Here is a 17,822-nt window from a genome sequence, read left to right as displayed (position 1 = left end):
ACTAGGCAATGCATTTCCTAATGTTTTCTAATTTTGTATCCGAGCAATATCTGACAAAAGAATTTCCTTCGGGATTAGCATCGCATCTTATCTTATCTTATCTTACAACTACTTACATAAAAAAGTATGTTTTGGAGGAAGCATAATACCACCATCATAATGCGGAAATGTGTATCGTGAACTTAATATAAATGTTAGTATTAGGACAAATTAACTCACTGTACATCTTTTACAGTGGTGAAAGCTCAAACCTAGTAATATGTGGGTGCAAGAAACAAAGCTCACTGTCTGATGTCAAAGTTCTGTGCTTTCCTGACCCCCCTCTTTCCATGTGAGAAGGATGTGAATATCACACTTCCTAAATTGGAAAAAAAAAATCCAGCAAATACTATTCAGACAGAAACTGATTTCTTCCTGAATGTATTTGGCAAAGAAGATTAGTTGTAAATAATGTGTCTTGCAGGGTTGCCTATCAAGCATGTGGTTTGAATTATGAAACAGATTATTTGAAAACACAAAGCAAATTATATACTCTATTATTTAACATTTGCTGTGGAATTTAGAATGTGCTTGGAAATCCGGAGTTATTGTAAATGTTGCAATGCTCTGCAGTGCTGTCAAACAAGTTTGATGAATCATACCGAAAAGTTGACTTCAGTCCTCGGCAGATGCCCCTTGGCTTCTTTTCACTGTCTTCCATCGAGCGTGGACCTTTCTTTGACTTGCTGTCGGCTCTTGGGACAGATGTCTCTGCTTGTCACTCAGGGTTTCAGAGGGGACTGAGAAAGCTGGAGGAGGTAGCACCGTGGAGAGTAAGTGAAGGGTGTAAAACTGGCCCTCTGGGGGATCACCTGTTCCGAATGGTACGGTAGGGGCCAAATGAGTAAGGAAAAGGTGGGTTGGAAGACGAGGGGTGAAATGAAGGATGAGGAGGATGAAATGAAGCAAAAAAAGGAGTTTTTTGGTGAACATGTGTCATGAACAGCTGCTGTCTTGGTGCCTGCTGGCGATGCTGGAGGCTTTAGGCCTCCACTGTGGACACCACAGTAAGGAATGGGTCATGGGAGGCATGCGGGGAAGGAAGGCAAAGGTTCTGTGTGGGTGAAGAAGATACAGAGCAGAGTGAGGCTGTGAGAGTGTAATAAGACCGCAGGGGTGGTGGAAAACGAGAATAAGAGAAGAAAGAGACAGAACATTGTGGACAGGTGACACAAAGAATATCATGTACTATACAAAAGAGCATTTCTGTACTTATACAGCCTTTGTCTCGCACTCTGATATCGCACATACAGTGTCTTCCACCAGTCCCACCAGACTAATAGTCTATGATAACTTTTACTCTTTGACGTCTGTCAGCAGTATAGGTCCACGGGGAGCGGGCGAGCAAATTTATGAGGCCAGGTTAGTGAGTGGGAAAGGAGATGACTCAGGGAATGAGTGGAAGGCTGTTTAGGTAAAGCTTCAGCTGCTCTCCCAAAGGTCCTCTTGATCATCACACTTGCCCCCTGGAGACTATGACTCAGTTCAGTGCTCCCTTGCTCCCGTCACATGCTCATCATGTTACCGAGAGAGATGTGGGCGCAAGAGAAGAGCAGACACACATGGAAACACACACACACACACACACACACACACACACACACACACACACACACACACACACACACACACACACACATTTACTTCACACATACACGCGTACCCACACAGTTCCTCTGCCTAAATGTGATTTTCCTTGACATCTGGGTCTGTTCTCATCACTCTTCTGTTTGTGTCATCCTGGTAAATGGCGTAACGTTTGTGTATGTGTGTGCACATGTGAGTAGTTATGTGTTTATGCGCCATATGTCTTACAATGTTGGTAAATGGCCCCAGCGGCTCTCCAGGGCCTGATTCCACTCTGACAGAGAAACGACCGTCATGACCGTGAGGGTAAACCAATAGTCCTCACAGATGGATGTGTGCAGTCTTTGGTGATGAAGGGGCTTCATGACCTGACAATGAAATTAGGGGTCAGGGAGTCAACATTGTACAGAGGATGTTGTCCCTTTCACATAGCCATGATACCCACTTCACAAACATACTTAGAAACCTAAGAGGCCTCATGGACTGGACAGTCTGTGTATAATAAAGCATGTCAAGTGTTTGCAGATCAGAAGTCTTTGTTTTTTTTTTATCAAGATAGATAAACACTTGTCAACTACACTTTAAAACTCAACATTTGTAGACAGAAAGCAAGAATTTAATATATATCGTAAAAGAAGCTTTTGGAAGTTACTGCAGTTTTGCAAAAAAATTTCTTATGGCAACACAGTCTCATACCAATATGAGTCACAGCAATGTTAGTTCACAGTGCAAATTGTAAAATTATGAGATGGCTAAATTTTTTTGGACATTTTTTTCTGACTATCTTTTTTCTACTAGCCCGTGTCATGTCAGGTCATTCAAATGTGTCACATTGTATAGTCTCGCTTTTACCAAGACTACTTGATTGCATTCAGTAAAAAAAAAACCTGGGTTAAAATACTTCCTTGCAAACGCTAAGCACAAAGATGTAGTTGTTTTCTACATTGCTACAGTGATGACTCCTGCCCCTGAATAGCCCCTAAAAACAACAATCAAAAAATTTTGCAGCTTTTCTGGTGACAAGAGTACATTTTCTGCAATGGAACAATGTAGCTACTGGTTTTTTTTTTTATTTTGAATTACATTTTTAATAGAAACTCAAATGTTTTTGAATAGAAGTGTAGCAGAAATTAACAAGAAAAGAACTCAGAAAGCGCAGTACTTCACCAAGGCTGCTCAGTCGTTTTATCATTTCTGACGGCTGATATCTTGAAAAAATTTGTGGCAGAAATCATGGCACTATAGAATGTGGCCATTTAATATAGATGTACCCACAAACAAAATGACCTTGCGGGGAGCATAGGCATGTGTTATGCATGTGTTTGTTACTTACGGATACCAAATCATGTGACCTAAATATATAGTGGGCGGCGGGAATTGATGGCACTCGGAAACACCCTCACAATTTAATCAATTGTTCCTTTCATCATTTCCGCTGAATAAATCCCAATAAGTCCGCAGTCGTCAATTTATAGTAGGATCACAATCATGTGATCAGCAGGCAGCTGACATTGTTTTCACTTGTAGTCATAGTTACAGTGAGGCCGTGCTTCGATCACGCAATGATACAGAAATCTTTAACAAATCCATGGATCCAGACTATAAGCCACATCACTGCCAAAATCTAATCACTTGGTCCTTGTGTCATTTCTGACCTTCCATGAAAATTTTATTTAAATCCGTGAATCCGTTTTTGAGTAATGTTGCTAACAGACAGACAAACAGACACACAAATGTACACCAATCATTGCATAACTCCACCGTTCCTTGGCGGAATAAGAAACAATAATACATCAGAGTACTATAAAGTCAGTTTAAGCTACTTGTGAATTCCAGTATTTGCATTCATTGTGCATATTGTTATATAGTAAATGCATAGGTTACATTTAAATTTATAATCATATTATTAAGAAAAACATAATAAAGTAGAAATTTCTGTCACTTCTAATGTTTTTCATGTGTACTTTTTAACTATAATATGTTCTTTGTGCTTTCTATATTCATTGCTTACAATTTATCAGAAAATTGACATACACTACCGTTCGACAGATTTGGGTCACCCAGGCATTTTCATGTATTCCATGAACACTCACACTTTTATTCATGTGCTAGAGTTTTCTAATCACCAATTAGCCTTTCGACACGATTAGCTAACTTAATGTAGCATTAGAACACAGGAGGGATGGTTTCTGGAAATGTTCCTCTGTACCCCTATGTAGATATTTCATTAAAAATCAGTCATTTCCAGTTAGAGTAGTTATTTGCCACATTAACAATGTCTAGACTGTATGTCTGATTAATTTAATGCAATCTTCATTTTAAAAAAAAAAAAAAAAAAAGCTTTTCTTTCAAAAATAAGGACATTTCTCAGTGACTCCAAACTTTTAAACGGTAGTATATAAATGAGAGATATATTCAGAATTTTCTCTCTATTCACCACCAAATAAAAAATATTACAAAAACTGTCTGACAGCAGGAAAGCTTTTAAAAAACAAAACTGAAGGACAGCACCTAAGATTTTGCTTGACAGAAATGTACTCTCTTTTGTCATTTCAAAATACTGAACGAGGACCTGAAAGTATTGATCTTTTTTTTTTTTTTCTCAAAATACATGGACAGGATAGCTCAACCAAATTAAATCCATTAAATATTCTCATGCAAAAGTATGTTGACAAGCCTGATTGGATTTACTGTTGATGCACATCTCACAGGCATTAGAGAATCCATGTCAAACACACTGTGTTTGTCTTTGCCTCTTTGCTTGTTTTTATGTGTCCTTGGAGAAAAGCCAGATTTCTTCAAGACCCCACCTCACAGAGTCCCTGATCCCAGCACACAGATGAATAGAAGTGAGCAGTTTGGAAGATGACGGGTATTCTGTGTGTGGGTGTGTGTGTGTTTGTTGACCCACTTTCACACAGCGAGAGAGAGGTAGAGCTGTAAAAGTTCTTCCCCCTTCCTTCCTTTGCTCTACCTCCTCAAACTGTCTCTGCCCTGGCATCCTAAGGATGCAGCAGTGGCTATGGCAACGCTGCAGTAGTGAGTAAAAAAAGATGAGACTACTTCTCTCTTGTTCCTTTTTCCCTTTTCTCTCTCCGTCTTGACTTTTTTTTCCTCTCCTGTTTGTCAGCTCAAGGCTGTGTCACGGGTATGCATCAAGATGTTGTCTATATAATTACAAAGATCCCTATCTTCTGATTTATTTAACATGCTTGCATTGGGATTTTCACTTGCAGTGAGCTTCTCATTTAGCCTAATTTGCATCAAATCGCTTTTCTACACTCTTTCATTCGAGTGGATGCTACAAAAGATGGTGGTGGGATCATAGAAATGGAACTCCGGCACACACAAACTGTTTTGGCAGACAAACACCTGAAATCGCACTGCTGACTTATAGTACAGGACAGACTATCGGTGGATTGTCACACTTGTTATGACAAAAGGATCCAGAGGACGATTAGGATGCTGTCCTGAGCATCCTGTTGTTGTTAAGGGATACTGTTATTGTGCGGTTGACTCTTTCTTTTTTCAGCTTCCCCCTTGATTCTTAGATAACATCCCATCCGACACTGTTCCTCCCTTTGCATCCTGTGTGTGCGTATGTGCATCTCTTTGGCACAGTCCCACCACCCCTGCCCAGCAGTTTGAAGATGAGGACTCCTGGCAAAGACAGAAGGGCTTTTGGGATCTGCAGCCATATGAATTTTTCATTCACTTCCTTCTGCCAGCTCTCGCCCCCTTTCTCTCTTTATCTCTCTCTCCTTCTCACTAGTCCATTCACCCTCTCCCTGACAAGTATTGTCTCTTGCTCAGTCTGCAATAGCACACCTGGTACCTGTGCAAGCAGGGAGACTAAACACAAAAGCATTGCAAACCCACACACGCACGAGCACTCAGACGCACTCATTTACACGTGCTCAAACACTGCATGTAGCCTGCAGATGGAGTAAACAGCTTCTGGACAATGTCGCTTGATATTCTACTTCCCGGTGTTCTTTCTTTTCTTTTTCTTCATCCTCTCCTTCCTCTCAGGATCCCTGAGGCCAGCCATGTGGAGGTAGGGCAGAGGAATGCGCAGAATTCCTTTCTGCGGGGCAATGTTTGCAAAAAAAAAAAAAAACAAAAACAAAAAACACGAGAGCATGAGCGAATACACACTGGAATAGCACGAGTGAGGACTAACACTCAGCACCACTGCACCAACAAACACACAACGTAGCCTCGCCACTACCCACAGATCTATTCCGGTTGTAGCATTTTGTGGTTACTTTGTAGTCACTCAGATGGGCTGACAAATATTTAACAGGGAGGAGAAGACATCAAAAACTGTGTGATTAAATTCTATCCGTGCTAAGCTACACAGATAAAACGATCAGGTGAAAGACTAAACAAAAGTAAAGAATGAGAGAGTTTGTTTTTGCTATTTGTCATCCACCTTCCATGTCATTTCTGCATCCGTGCACACACAATAGACAGAACAATGACTGCGCGAGACAACCTGACATGTCCTTTTCATGGGCCAGAAAATAGAGCTGTCAAGTGGCAGTGGCACAGGCAAGTCATTGGATCCGGACAGATTTCTCAAGCAAAATTGCCATCAGAAAGCAGCTGAACCCCGAGGCCATGACATTTTAGATCTCAGCTCCTGAGACATTTAGAATCTCAGTGGGTGACATGTTACCTTGGTCCGCTGTCTGTGCTTGAATGTATATGTCTTGGCAGGACTTAGAGCTTCAGGTAATGTCAGACATGCAGACATCTTGTGGTATGGTATTGTGCCAGCAGTTTATGAGCCGGCTGATCCTATGGTGGTGGTGTGAGCTCTGCATGGCGTGGCTCGCTCGCCTTTGTGTGGATCTTGGGAGAAAGTGAAAATAGTTGCCTCCACACACTCCTTACACTCTTTGAACAGTTAGAAGATTCCCTTGATCAATTATTGATCAAAGCCATTACAAAGCGCTGTGAAAAAAAAGTTGCAAGTGTGTAGTGTGATTCACGGTGTCCATGTGTATGGGAGTGTGTGGCAGAGAAAGAGAATGATGGCAACTGAGGGGCATACAGATAGGAATAGAAAAGGATGAAGGAACAAAGGTATAAATAAAGGAAAGAACGAAGAAGAGCACATGCTCACGTGGCTTCACAGATCAAATGAGATGTGTTTTAACTATTTTAAGGGATTTTCTAACAGGGGAAGGGATTGAATGGGTTCTTTTGGCAAAATGGCACGGAATTTGTTTCAGTCCCTATGCTGTAAAACTATTTTTGCAAGATAAATTACATCCAAATCAGAACATTTTTCTATATCCCAGTAAATCACAATGTATGCTGTCATACCACAATGTGGGATTTTTTCTATTAACTGACTATGGAGACATTCCAGGACTTGTAAATCATACGCTGCAGAGAAAAACCGAAAGGATATTCTTTATTAAATGCAGGTGGTACAAGTCAAAATTGCAGAAAATATTAGCTTCCATTCCAGTAGATGGTGCCCATGTGTAGACCTCTAAGTTTTAAAAGTTGGACTAAAACTGCAAGTCCAGAACTGCAAGGATTACATGTATGTATATGGCAATTCCACACAGAAGCTAAGATTTAAGAAGTTTGTGTAGTTTCTCAGTCAACCATCATCAGAAATTTTACAGAATGCATCGTTAAATGACGTGTACGTAATTATCCTAGCAGTCATTGCTAACAAGGTAGCCCCAGTCAGTCCCATCTCCTGTTTCCCATCTGCCCGGTGTGGTGGTCCTTGACGTCACTGAGCTATTTCTCCAGGGTCTCTTGTCTTGTAGATGCTCTCCAATTTCCCGTCTTTTTCTGCAGCTGGTGACAGTATTCCTTCTGCTGCTTTCTTGGAAATGCAGCTGCAAGCTGGAGGGTCAGTCCGACCAGAACCTGCAGCAGGTGGAGGACGGGTTCATGTGCCAAGCTGACCAAGCCTGCTGAGAGAGCACCATAATGTCTACTTGTAATGAGATAATCAGCCACCTTTGCCAGTCGCAGTCCATGGCAGCGGAGTTGGAGTCTGTCCATGAGACAAGAAGCTCACTGGAGAAGCAGCTGATTGATATCTAGTGATGGCAGTGACCTGGCAAGTGAGCAGATAGGGCCTCCTAAACTTTCGAAAGAAGCATCAAAGCAGAATTTTTCTAAAAATCAGAGTTAAAACATGTTGCAGAGATTTGTGGTTTGACCCTTTAATCTTGAGTTCAAGTGACAGACTTTCTATCTAGGATACAGGATAGAGGCTTTTATTTGTCATTTTGTAAATCCAACGAAATTTGTGTGAAACTTCTCACAGTCAGCAGCAGTTTGAGGCACTAGGTCTATATGCCATATACTATTCATGTTATCATGAGTTCAACTAAATCTTTGGAGACAATAATGATTCACGTCGTTGATTGGGATTCTAACACAAAAGACTCTCTCATCCATTGGTCTTTTTGCCAGACTGCCCACCCCTAACTGGTTTTAACCCAGATGGACTGATTGTCAAATTTATTTTTGCAGTTAGGAATCTATGCATTTGGCATTACTCAAACTGGTAGGACTGCAGTTCTGCACTTAAATGAAAATACTGGTTGTTAGATTTGAGTGCTTGGCATCAGTAGAAATGTCAAAAACTGTAGCCAAGTATGCTGTTAGTGATTTGTTTGTTTACATCTTGTAATTACATTAAAGAAAGAGGCAACCCCTAGTGTTTTTTTAACAAGGATGTTCTGCGTGACCTTGCTTCATTTGTAGGATTTTTTTTTTATTTTTATTTTAATGATGCTGTTTGCTGTACAATTCATGCCCATTCTGCATAATTCTATGGAACAGTAGACTTGAAAAGGAAGGCAGAATGAGCACTGATGAAGTGAGATTGGGTTGTACAGACTATCGAATTGTTCAGCCCCCTTCACAGTGACAAAAAGGGTTTACACCACTTCATATGACCATCTTTCATGTTCCATTAAAATACCACAGGTTGTTTTTTTGATTTGTTTGTTTATGTAGCTGTATATGTGTCACTTAAATTTTCGAGATGCTTGCAGAATTTAAAAAAAAAAATTCCAACCATTACATTAAAAAAAAAAAAAAAAAAAAAACAGCTCTGGACAGAAACATCTAGACAACCCTTGAATTTTTTGTGATGATGCTGTGAGTCCTGATACTGGAAAAGTCTTGAATGCAGAGCAGTCTGGTTGGAGCACATAATGAAAACAGAGCAACCAGACCGATTATGACTGGCAGTGGTGAATTCACACTCATGCTATTTCTGACCACCATCAACAAACCGATGCCCAGCGACACTGATTACAGGAATTAGAGGTTATGAAGAATGTCAGGGACTCATAATAACAATTGGCAGTGCACACAGATGGAATAGAAGAAAACAATTAACCTGCAACAGATGACAATGCTGGAAACAATTTACAATGCTAATAAAGGCTTCGCTCATAACTGTGAATTATGTCTCATTCAGTTTCTATCACCAGTATTTAATCTTGAATTCTACCTCCATGATCACGCCTATTAATTACTTTTCAATTTTTCAAGCAATGGAGGTAACGAAACCTTTTGTTCCTGAGAAACTTCTGCAGGTGTTTTTAACTTATCAGAAGTACAAAGAACTGCCGTTTTAATTTCTGTGAAGTCAAGAAGAAAAAAAAGAAAGTCTAGTCAGTGCATTAGTGAGGGACTGAGGTTGTTTGATTGAATTCACATCTGTCCGTTGATGTGTGTTGTGGACTCTGACTCAAGCTGAGTACTAATGGCCAATTCAAGCCAATTACACCAGTAATTGTGCAGCTCTTGGCATTTGGCCTTATGAGAAGAGAAACCTGTCCTGATTGGCCTGGGCAGGTATCGAGCAGAGAGAAACTGAAAAAGACCTGTTTTGGCAGATATCCATTTGTGTCTGAGGGACTGGCTTTGTCTTAAAAGTCAGATTGAAGCAGTTTCTACCGAAGAGAGACAGCAACAATCATCAAATTCAAATTTGTCTTAATTACGTAAAATCTTTATACATAATGGAGTGAATACCAATCGCATCAATCTAAATGAAGTTGGAGACAAGGCTGAGATTTATGATACTTCATGCTAAGGGGAAGCTTGTGTATCTCTGCAAAAATTTCTCTTACAGTGGCATGTTTTCCACGGTGACTCTTCTCACTGTCAGGGCTGCTGTGAAGGCTTCAGGAAGCAGCTTCTCTGTTTTCTGCCCACATACTGGAGGACCTGGCCAGACACACACACTGCCCAAGAGACAAGCTGCCATTTTGCTAAAGTTGAAAATGCACCCTCATAGAATAATCTGCAAGCAAACACACACACAGCCGTGCAAAAATATGCATCGGTCGTATTTTTATGTAAACACACATTAATACACACGGGAATGTGCATTTGCAAAGACTGCAGACATCCCTGAGGTAAATATATACAGCTTGTGTTATCTCTCAGTGTGGCTCTCCAAGTGGTTTTAGGATCTTATAAATGATCAAATCTTCACCTCGAATTTGACTTGTGATTTGACTCATGGGTCAAGAGAGCACGGACACTGTTTTTCTGGATATACTGTAGTGAAATTCCCTTCTTACGGGTCTCCAGACTAACCTTTGACATTTGTTGCACAGGTGCGCATAGCTTTTTCACCAGCACACATTTTAGGCACACACAAAATTTTTCTTCGTGCCTCCTCATTCCAAAGCCATATGCTTAACCGATGTGCTTCTGTGTTGCGCTGTTTTAAAGAGAATCTTGTCATCTCTTGGAGGTGATCTGTTTTTTAATGAAATAATGACATGTGATGAAGATAAAACACTGTGTAACAAGCTGCCCACTCCAGCTCCAGTCCCACAGGACGGTAGTACAAAAGGGCTGAGAACGTGCAGGGTAAAGGGTGTGGAGCGAGCAGCTGGGACAACTTTTATGTTGATTACTGACTGGTCAGCTGTGCATTCATAATTACTACGGGCTACTGGCCTACCTCAGCTAAATTAAACAATCTGCTGACACAAAAAGTGCCCTGACACCCCACACGGTTTTGTTCAGACATGATATCCACAAAGAGTGGGAACAACTGGCAGATCAAATGAAATGGGATCAGAATACAATAACAAGAGCATAAAGGACATTAAAACATCCAAAAAGACACATTTTGTATTTCACTATGCTCTCTAATCAAGGAAATAAGGCTAACCAGCGTTTGCTAAGCCATATGTGGTACTCAGCTTGTACACAAAATTACCTTGAAGCTAATATAGAGCAACAAGCTGTAGTGATTGTAGCCTTACGAGCTGGCTTCAAATGATACCAACACCTGTGAGTCAAAGTCCAGGGCCTGTAGAGTAGCTACAAGGAGTTCACAGCACCCAGAGCAGCAGGGAGGAGAAGAGGAATCATAGAGCTGACGATAACCAATCTGCCATGTAACACAGAATGCAGGCTGGGAAAAAATAAATAATGCAATACATATACCCGGAACAAGACAAGGCTGCTAAATGTCAGCTGCACCAGTGGAACCACTGGAAATGGTAGACAGGACAAGAACAATTTTCATGTGTACTCAGCTCTGGTGAACCAGGCAATATTATCCATTTTTGTCATTAAAAGACTGAAATTGACAGTACATGAATCCATTTCTCAATATACCTCTTCCCTCTCTGCAGACAAATACAGATATATTCTTTTTTTGTGTGACATGTGTTTTTTAACTTTCTTAAATATGCTGAGGAGCTCTAACAACAGCTTGGCATTGTAGTTTTTTTTTCAGTATCACTCAAACAAGAGTAACAAGTGCATTTTCTGAACATTTTTTTCAACTGCAGATGGTATGCTAGTAAGTATTTCCTAAAACAGAATGTTGTCTCTATAAAATTGGCTCAATTTCTGTCACTGAAATAGGAAATGCTCTTTTAAAATACATTTTACATTGAATTTTTTGCACAAAATGACTTTTATAATGTTGAATATAATCTTCTTTTTTTTTTTCATTCCCCTATGGTTGTTGCACAGGCTGAACACACATCAGCCAGTGCAACAATGGCTTTTTAATAGTTTATGGAATGAACAGTGAACAGTGAAGATGTATGGCATAACAAGATATATCTGGCTCCTGGCTGTACAGACTCAACTTGATAGTGGAATTGTTGTTGGTTTTGTCCTTTTCATAAGATGGAGACGTTTCTCTTAAAGGACAGGACACAGGACTGTGTTTTTTCCTCTAAACAGCCTTGAATTCCTTGAAGCACCGTCTCAACCAGATGCTGGAAACTTTCCACGGGGATCTTGGCCCATGCTGATTCGATAGCATCACACAGTTCCTGCAGATATCTCAGGGCTACATTAATGCATCTGATGGCACATTATGCTGCTGGAAGCATCCGTTTGAAAAAGCAGAGACCGCGGCGATAAATGAGTGAACTTGGTCAGCAGTAATCTGTGGAGTTCAAACGCTCAGTTGGCGCCACGCGATAGGATTCGTATGAATGAGGTGGCACTTTTTCTTGTTATTGGAGTTTACTTGCACATTGTAGCTTTATCTAGTGGCTTCTAAGTCACGAGAGTGCAGTACATTTGCTTCTGCTGGGGCATCATTGTGCATGTCACTGCCGCACAAATTCAGTTTAAATTTGTGGTCTGTCAGCTAGCGTGAACACATCTTGTCACTCTCCTCTGACCCCTTTCGTCAATGATGCATTTTTGTCCGCGGAATTGCCTCTGCCATCAAGATGTTTCTTCCTGTTTAACTCGCGCTGCCATCCTCAGTAAACTCGGTAATGCATAAATTCCCCGTTGTGACGGCTGATTGTCAGATACTGGAACCAGCGCGTCTGTAATGGTCATACCATATTCAAATCTCACATCTTGCCCATTCCAGCAGTTAGCTGAACAACAAGCGAGCCTCTCAACTCTGTCTGCCTGCCTTATGTCTTATTTACACATCACTCAGTATAGGAAGGCAAGCTGTTTGCATAAAAGTGAGGTATGAAGTGAGAGTAATATTTTGAGAAAGACAGAGCTGAATCGTAAGGAAAACAGAAGGGCGAGACATCCTGCAAGCTGGTAGAACAAAATGAATGGCATACAGTTCTACTGGAGTCAGGTTTTCTACTGATAATTGGATTCCACCCAAGAGATGGTGTGTTTGCTTTAAAACAAAACAAAACAAAAATATCTCTATATATATTCAGCTGTATACCTCAAACATGTGGCAGCCAGCAATGATTTTGATACCCATGACGACTCTCACACTTCTTTACAGGAGAGCTTTTTTTTACTTCTTTTTTAGAGCGGCGTGAAAGTTACCAAAGTCTTTATTGAACGTGTATTTTTACCCTTTTCAAAGTCACTGGTTGATTTAAAGTGCTCTTCCTTATGAGGGTTTCTAATGTGATTTTCCTGAGGTAGTCCTTCCTCCTCCTTAATGTCCTCTGTAGCCTTCAGTTAACCATCTGCTGGGAAAGGAGCACATGGCAGAAGATGTGTTAATGAATGCACAGTTATATAATCCAGACCTGTGGTGGAGGGGAAAACAGAAAGAGCAAGCAACAGCCAGATCCACATCACTTGAAACTCCACCAACCAGGCGAGAGAAAAGTGAAAAGGATGCCACCAGTGCCCCCAAGTGGCCAGAGGGGTTTTTTTTTTTTAACTTCCTTCCTCACCCTGTCAAACAAAACATGACAACTGGCTGTTTTGCCTTTTCTCTTTCTATAAAGAAAAAGCCAAGAGACATAGGAGCTGATGTATCTCACGTGGCAGCCTGGTATAGGGATGCTATTGCTTTTTAGATGACCACTGTTAAATGGGCTGCATCCTGACACAGTAAACCACACAGCAAGGATGACTATTACAAATTAGTTCCCCGCCCTCCCTCCTTTCCTCCTCCTGCCAAAATGCCATACCTGTCCCCTGCCCTGGCCAGCCATCATAGTCCTTATGAATCAAAGACACTGGAGCAGGAGAGACAAGGACTTACGAGCACTTGGCTCTGGCTCCCTGTTTTCTCCTCTCTCCATTGCAGTCAGTACATTTCTTTCCCTTCTCTTGTGCATCTAGCTGTCTGACCTGGTTGGACGATATATCCTCAGGCAAGTTTTAAAGCACCAGTGGAGCAGAAACTGCCCAGGTTACATTGTGCTCACATAGGTTAATATACACAGCAGGTCAACATGTATGACGATACATTCATGCCAACCTGCTCCTATGCCCTTCCTCCCACAAACACATTTTTATTTTCTTTATCTCAATGTCTTTCAAATTAGTTGAACTTAGGTACTTTATTGGCATAATGATCCAACAGAAATTCTATTGTTGATACAATTTACAACAAGAGAGAAAAATAAAAGGAAAGAAAGCCAGTAAAAGAACAGCTCATACTGAGAATCCACATTTTGTTATTGTTACTCTGTAGTGGTGACAGCAGAGGCCGGAGGCACTATGTTTTCAGGTTGTTCATCCGCCTTTCCAATTCTTGTGAATCGACAAATTAGGGCCCTCCTGGAAGGGAATGTTATTACATCTGGCATAAATATTTACTTGGATTCAAGAATGAACTGATTCGGATTTGGCGGAAAGGTCGAAGGTAAAACACTTTTCTGGCCATAACTCAAAAATTCCTACACTAATTATGACATATTTTTTACACAAATGTCTAACATTTGACATCAGATGTTTCGCATCTAAAAGGGTAAAGGTCAAGTCCGTGCAGACATGGGTGGAAACAATCACTTGGCTGGCTGGCAGACTGCTTCAAGGTAGTAATTCTACTTAAAATACTTTTTTTTCCCCTGGTTTTGACGTATGGTTTCAAATTCATCATTATGAGTTTCAAGTATTGAATTTAAAGCAGTAGTTCAACATTTTCGAAAATACTCTTATTCAGTGACTTCAGTGAGAAGATTTGTATTACTATTATCCAGTTCTTCAATCAGTTCTACGATACAACAGTATTGTCATGTTGAGGTGGGATCTTGACTTACAGGTGTTCAGTCACAATCCCACAGATGGTAGCTTTACACCATTGGCTCTTCACCCATGCACTTCAAATGTCTATACCTGTAGTTCCTCTTCTAAGCAGGATTCCTATTTCTACAATGCATCATCAGTATGATAATAGTAACCAGTCTCAGGATGGTCTGATGTCATGTTTTGTATTACTGGGTGAACAATCCAACACTTGGTGAACATTTGTTTTTGTTTTTTTGTTTTTTTTAGGAAGGAACTGAAGTATAGTGATGTAATGCTGGATTTATAAGACAAAATAAGAGAATCATGACAATACGCACAGGATTCATTTTTGATCTTGTTTATCTTAGACAATTTGGAAAAAAAAGTTGGAAACTAAAATTGTAATTGAAAATAGCTTTCGCTTGATCTATCAGCCCTATATTTGTCCACAGTAAACTACATTAGCTTAGCATGAAGAACCACAGGCCTAATGACACACTAATGCCTTATATGCATACAAAACTCATGAGGGACTCTGTGGGGCACTATTACTTGGGAAAGCACAGTAACTTCCTTCATTCATGCTGTTATATGTAACTTTCATCTTGTTGTTAAGTTGACAGGCAACGAGTAGAGATTGTCTGAAACCATGCGGCCCGGCCAAGAAGTAGTCTACCACATGCGTAAATTGCAACTGAGGCAAATTTATGATGTAAGGCGATAACATACAAAGTCAGAAAAGACACAGTTAGACGTGAAAATTGCCCGGGGTTCCCATCACCCAGATAGGAGATTAAAGCAGAAAACCGGAGAGCCTGGTGAGTTCTGAGATCAGTCAGATGCTGAACTATGACGTCATTGCTAGCTAATTTACAGCGAGCGTCTGCACAGCTGGTTCACTGGCTGTTCGAGATGAATAAAAACACAGATTTCTTAGAGTTCAGCTGCTAAGTATGTGCATGTAAAATCGCCTCAGGTAACAATTTACAGCAATTTAACACTATACTGTACTTGTATGTCACATCCACTGTGTGTGACAAATTGACATTTTAAAAGAGTGTGTTTGTTTCAACACCGCTTGTTCAGACAGTGTGGATTTATACTGATGGATCTGCCAAAGAAGAGCTGATGTATTAGATTGTAGAAGTGTTTACACTGTGCATGAGGAGCTAATAGAGATAAAAGACCAATCTTTGTTCCTAAGAGTCCATTGTACACATTCTGTTTTGGGGATAATCTCTTAAGCCCCTTTCAGACACTCCTTTCATTCATCTGATGGCATCTGGATGTATCATTGAGGGAGCAGTTGTCAAGCATTAAATTTCTTTTTTTGAGTTATCCACAGTTATTTGGAGCATCTGAAGCCCCCACAGACTGTATATACACCAATGAGCAACAAAATTGAAACCACCTGCCTAATATTGTGCAGATTCCCTCTTATGCTGCCAAAACAGCTCTGACCCATCACCTCTGAAAGTGTCCTGCGGTCTGAGACAGCAAGACATTCACAGCAGATCTTTTAAGTCCTGGAAGTTGCAAAGTGGGGTCTCCATAGATTGGGCTTTTCCAGTATATCCCATGTACGCTGATTGAATTGACATCTTGGGAGTTTTAAGGCCAAGTTAACACCTTAAACATCCTCAAACCATTCCTGAGCAATTCTTGCGTTATGGTACGGCGTGTTACCCTGCTGCAAGAAACCACTGCCAACAGGGAATACTGTTGCCATAAAAGGGTTTACGTGGTCTGCAACAATGTTTAGGTAGGTGGTATCTGTCAAAGTAGAATCCACACAAATGTCAGCAAGGTTTCCAAGTAGAACATTACTAAGAGAAACATGCTGCCTCTGCTAGATTGCCTTGTGCATCCTGCTACCATCTCTACCTCAGGTAATAGACATATATACACCCAGCCTCCAGAATGATGCTAAAAATCAGGCCACTCTTCTTCTATCGCTCCAGTTCTGATGCTCATGTGTTCATTGTAGGCAGTTTTTGCAGTGGACAGGGGTCAGCATGGGAACCCTGAATGGTCTGTGACTATACATCCCCATATATACTGTGTGTTCTGATAACTGTCTGTTATAGCGAGCATTAATGCTACAGTAGCTCTTCTGTCAGACTGGATCACACGTGTTTCAGAGACATTTGGGAACCCATAAAGCTGTTGCTGGTTCACCTTCCTCGAGCCACTGTTGGTGGGTACTAACCACAGCACACGAGGAACACCCCACTAGATCTAACATTCTGGTGATGTTCTGAACCAGCAGTCCAGTCATCACAATTTGACTTTTGTTGAAGTCAATCAGATTCTTATTTTTTCTGCTTCAAACACATAAACTTCAATAACTGACTGTTGACCTGCTGCCTCATATATCCCATCCTTCACAGGTCTGTCAGCAGTTTTAATGTAGGGCTAAGTGTATATATTATGCACAGTCTATAGGAGCATTTTTGAACTTTTATCTATTGTCCCATGGTGCATGTACAAGACACACCACACACGTACCATGACTCTCTTCAGCACTGTCATGGGTATATCTGAAAGAACACATGAGAACCACTAGCGTAAAGGTGACCTAGTAAGAAACCTGGCAACATAAACTTGTCTTTGTTTTGCTGGGAATTCCCCACTGTAACAACTAGAGTATATAACTGCAAATATTGACGATATTGTAAAACATTTCTATCGTTACTATTTCCTCATTCCTCTGCCTACAAATAACTCATCAAATAAACTGGAACTGGGACAAGTAGAGAAGCAGACTCTGGTCTGCTTCACTGGACCTGAACACAACCATTTCATCTGTTGAGCCAGCAGGCCAAATCAAGTGGTCTTTATTAAAGCTGCTTTGATGGATTCACCTCTGGCCTCCCCTGCTGTGATCTATCGCCTGTCCAGCCCTTGGAGGTCGTAATAAACTTGTTAAGAAATGGGGTCACTGCATGGAAGCAGCGCATGTGCATGTGTGTTTGTGTGTGTGCGTGTGTGTGTGTGTGTATATATGTGTTCGCGCTGCTTGTACAGCTTGTTATGTTGCTCAGGTCTATCGTCACAACCCACCATATATGCAGCCGTATATCCATAGCTGCTGGCACTGGATCCACTTGTAATGCTATTTGTAGTTTCCTCTTAGATCCTAGCATGCCGGCATCATATATTTATACACACACATTTAAGATATGGTCAGGCACAGTAGCAGTGCTGTTATCCCTTTGAGTAGTTTTACTGTCTTGAGCAGCTCCTGCATATTTCCT

The 17,822-nt window shown here is 40.9% G+C and overlaps 1 protein-coding gene across 1 annotated transcript in view; it reads left to right on the top strand.

The window, feature by feature from the left end:
- LOC111572229 (cadherin-6-like) overlaps positions 1-17,822 on the top strand; it is an 87,071-nt gene that overhangs the window by 41,837 nt on the left and 27,412 nt on the right. The gene's annotated exons all lie outside the window — the stretch shown is intronic.

This window comes from Amphiprion ocellaris, chromosome 15, assembly GCF_022539595.1.
Source record: "Amphiprion ocellaris isolate individual 3 ecotype Okinawa chromosome 15, ASM2253959v1, whole genome shotgun sequence".
NCBI classification, from domain to species: Eukaryota; Metazoa; Chordata; class Actinopteri; family Pomacentridae; genus Amphiprion; species Amphiprion ocellaris.
The sequence above is the reverse complement of the archived record's forward strand: the minus strand, read 5'-3'. Positions and strand labels throughout refer to the sequence as shown.